The sequence below is a fragment of the Rattus norvegicus genome, chromosome 6 (genome assembly GCF_021556685.1).
Source record: "Rattus norvegicus strain SHRSP/BbbUtx chromosome 6, alternate assembly SHRSP_T2T, whole genome shotgun sequence".
Lineage (NCBI taxonomy): Eukaryota > Metazoa > Chordata > Mammalia > Rodentia > Muridae > Rattus > Rattus norvegicus.
Window position 1 is genome coordinate 137,420,029 of NC_141539.1, and position 4,069 is coordinate 137,424,097.

Genomic DNA, 4,069 nt, shown 5'->3' on the forward strand with positions numbered 1-4,069 from the left:
GTACTAACGACCATGACAACAATTCCCCAGGATTTGGATTCTTGGAGCAGCCAAGCTAACTCACATCAGACAAACCTTTCCACAGACCCTGAGAGCACTGGGCAGAGGCAAGAGAGCACTCCCTGGTGCCTGGATAGAAGCCTAATGCTGGCAGGTTCTAAGGACAGCACTGGGGCAGACCCTGGGTGCATCAAGCAGGGTGGCACACAACCATGTCAATGAAAACTGTGAGGTTTTTCCCTGCTTGGAAATGAGAACAGAGCTTAAGGGCCCTTAGGTACCAACAGAAGAAAGAGAGTGAGGGGGGTCAGGGAGAGGGAGGGAGGGAGGGAGGGAGGGAGAAAGGGAGAGAGAAAGGAAGGGAAAGGAAGTAGGAGGAAGGGAGAGGAAGGAGGAAGAAGGAAGGAAGGGGGAGGGGAAGGCAGGCAGGCTAGAAGAGAGCCAATCTAAGATGGCGTGTCTGTGATGACAGTCATCTTCTGGTTCCACACAGTCCAGTACAGCTGGGAGTGACATGGAGACCTGAGCCGCCACCAAGGGGAAGGTAGGGAAGTCTAAAACACAGCAGAGTCAGACACAGTCTCTCAAAACTGAACTTGACCTGAATTTGACAAACACTGATGTATGGGGGTTTGCCTGGTTGCAGCTCATCAGAGAGGCACAGGTCCCGGGTGATCATGGTTTCTTTCTGAAGTTCAGCGTTGTCCTCTGCCCCCACCTTGCTTTGGGATCCTGGTAGGCAGGTTGGGGCTTGGGAGTCTGCTTCCTTTCTACAGCCACACAGGGATCAGAGAGACCCTTTCTCTAGAACCCTGCTTATACTGCCTTTTTCTGGACTTAGCTCGAGACTCGTGTTTGGCTCCTTTTGTCCTTAGGGCTCTGCACTGGGCTCTCCTGCTCCTTCACTCCAGGATCAGGGCAGCAGAGAGGGCTGAGGGAGAACAGTGCTAGACATCAAAGCTAGTGGGCCAGGTATAGGAGAGGCATGCACAGTGTGTGTGTGTGTGTGTGTGTGTGTGTGTGTGTGTGTGTGTGTGTGTGTGTAGGGGGAGTTCCTCTTCACAGCTGCCCACGTAGGCCTGCCTGTGGTCCCCACCCAGCCCTTGAATATGGATTTGTGCCTCAGGACAGGGGACACAGGCTCGGCCTTAATTAGACGTGATGAGTGTGTGTGTGTGCCTGGAATCAGCATCAAAGGGGGACAGCCGCCCACCGCCCCTTCCCTCTCCCCTTCCAAGGACAGCACCTGCTTCCTCCCTCCCAGAGCAGGCCGGCTCTGACAGCAGGCCCAGGAGTCCCCTCTATTTAATTAGGACGGAAGTTCCCTCAACCCTGGGAAAGGATTTAATTTCAATATTTCCTTTGCTGGGCTGGGATCCTCCTGTCCTTCCACACCAAGGGCCTTTCATGGCGGCTTGGCCCAGCCCCTCCCCTCTCAGTGGTGTAAAAGCCTGTCCTGGAGAACAACCAGGAGGAACCAAGGGCTGGGGTGTGGGGGTGCTGCAGCTCCGAAGAGAAACCCACCCTTCACCCCACCCACCCCCACCCCTCCCTGCAGCCTATCTCTGAGCAGCAGGGCCTTAGGGCCTGTGGGCAAGCACAGCCTCTCTAGGCATCTGTGGATTGACTGGGAGGAACAAGGAACTCACTGATTGCTGACCCATGACCACAGACTTGAATCTCTGGGTCATCCTCAAACGGCCTTCGTGCTTTAGCCTGGACTATTCTGTCCCTGGTGTGCGCACACGCGTGTGGGTAAGCACGCGTGTAAGCAGAGATGTACATATGCACCCGAGTGTGCCATTGGCAGCTGTAAGCAGGCATAGCACACGTGCGCACACCTGCTTGGTGAGTGTGTATACACTTGTGTGCATGTGATCGCAGGATCACACTTGTGCATGTCTGTGTGTCTGGGAGCCCAGACAACCGGGCTTAGCCTGGTTCCTGTCATTTCTCTTTAAACCGCTGGATGCTCTGATCTTTGGCTTAACCTCGTGGGGTTAGCATCAACCTGACCACAAGACGGGTGCTGGACACCCGCCGGGCAAACACACAAATGCTCGAAGGACAGACTTCTAACTCAGCCCGTGCCTGGGAAGTCTCAGAGGTCCTGGTCTTGAGGAAAGGAAGATCAGGATCTGACGACAGTACCCTGGCCTGCCCCAGACTCAGTTTCCCTGTGTGTATGAACAGCCCCAATAGAAAGTTTTTCTGGGTCCCTGGAGAGTCCTTTCCTACCAGGCTCTGACCAGCTGTGCTCCCCTCTAGCCCATCCTTTGTGCAGGACAAAGATCGGCTGAGACCTGGCTCTCAGCCCAAGTGGCCCTCAGCCCTTCTGAGGCCGCTAATGAGAGGTGTCAGCCAGTAGCTCTTCACGAGAGCCCCGCTGCCCTGAGCAATTTCTTAGAAGAAGAATTCTACCTCGAGGAGTCCTTTGAACACGTCGTGAATGAGCAATGAACACAGCCGGGGCAGCTTCTCAGAATTACCGCGGGCTGCAGATTCGTGAAAAGAGAGATTGATTTCCATTTGGTCTACTGAATACATTTCCCGTGTTCTCCAGGTGTTTGTCATGCCATGTACTAAAGGTGAGGTGGGATCCTTCGCTAACAAATTATGGTCATTGGTATTCTCCCTCACTCTTCCATACCCCCGGCCCAAGAATTTATGCATTTTCCAGACAAAACGTGCTTCCACGGACAGCGCTGGCGTCGTCTTCACGGCAGTCAAGTATCGATGGTATTGATTGCGCTGTCCCCGCATACACAGGCGGATGGATGCCCACAGCCCCCGAGTGATGTGCAGCTCCTTGTGGGGACCTGGCCCCGACCTTCAGCTTTCTCTGCTGCTCCTAGCTCACTGTACCCAGCCCCAAGCCCATCCCAAGACCAACCACTCAGGTATCGTCCAGTATGTCTGCCTCAGGCTGGTTCCTTATCTAACCCCCTCCCTACCACTCACTACACATTCGGGAGAACTGCTGACCAGATGGCCTAGGCCTGCATAAGGCGTTCGCCGTGTAGACATTTGATGTGTACATGGACGAGTTATCGAGTGTGTGAATGAATGGGTGTGTACTCTGGTGGAGAATGAGGAATGACACAGGTAGCCTCAGTTCTCTGGAGATGGCCATTGGATTGGAATCTGGGTCTTAGATCCCTCCAGGACCCCCAGACACTGGCCAGTTAGAAGCCGGAGTCACCCCACCCCTATGCACCCCAGAGGAAGCACCGTGACACCCCTGGAGCCAGGCTGATCAAAGCCACCTAGCCTCTTGCACAACAGCACCCTGCAGCCTCAGGGCTCGGGAGGCAAATTTACAAGGAACTTCCTGAATTGCTTTCTTTTCTGTTTTATGAAATACCTCTCTAAATGTCTGCATATAGCTCTCTTGAGGGATGGAGGGAGAAAAATAGCAATTAAAGTCTTGTCATCAGACTTGTTCAGGCCGTTAAGTCGTTCAATCTTGCATAAAAAATCGGCGCATGTACTTGACGTGGGCGGGAGCACCTGGCGAAGCTGGGAATGTAAATCACGGCCTAACGATCTGCATGCAGCCTGCTGGAGGCAGCCTGGCCCCTGCCGCCAGGTCAGGATCGCCCCTCGGTTCAGATGGCATCGGGCCCTCTACTTTTAGGGTCCCTGGCAGAGGTTGGTGAAGCTGCTCCTGGCATGTGGCAGTGCTATGGCCCTGACTGTCCCCCGACTGTCTGTCCATCCCCAGCTGTGACCAGAACTGGAATCACACACAGAAACGGCTCACCGCACCCTCTACTCAGACAGATGTGGCCGGCTCCCGGACAGAATCACCGTGACTCTGGGGTCGTGCAGAACTGCCTGCCAGCCACCTGGAGCCCCGATGGCTGGACATTTGTTGAGCTCAGGCTGGGCACCCATGGGAGAAAGAGCAGGAGACAGTGCTGGCCAGTGACGTTACCCGAACCTGGCCTTTGAGCCGGAGCATAGACGACACCACAAGATGAGGGGCGCACGGCTCCGTAAGATGCACTTTCAGCCGCCCCCACACCCCAGCAGGAGTCCTTAGCTACTCTAAGTCTGGATGCCAGGC

The 4,069-nt window shown here is 54.9% G+C and overlaps 1 long non-coding RNA gene across 1 annotated transcript; it reads left to right on the forward strand.

Annotated features, from left to right (window-relative positions):
- The first annotated feature begins 414 nt into the window (after window positions 1–414).
- On the forward strand, window positions 415–3,438 carry LOC148005487 (uncharacterized). Its single transcript, XR_015622617.1, has 2 exons — window positions 415–2,588; window positions 2,681–3,438. It is a non-coding gene; the product is annotated as an uncharacterized LOC148005487 (long non-coding RNA).
- The last annotated feature ends 631 nt before the right edge of the window (window positions 3,439–4,069 follow it).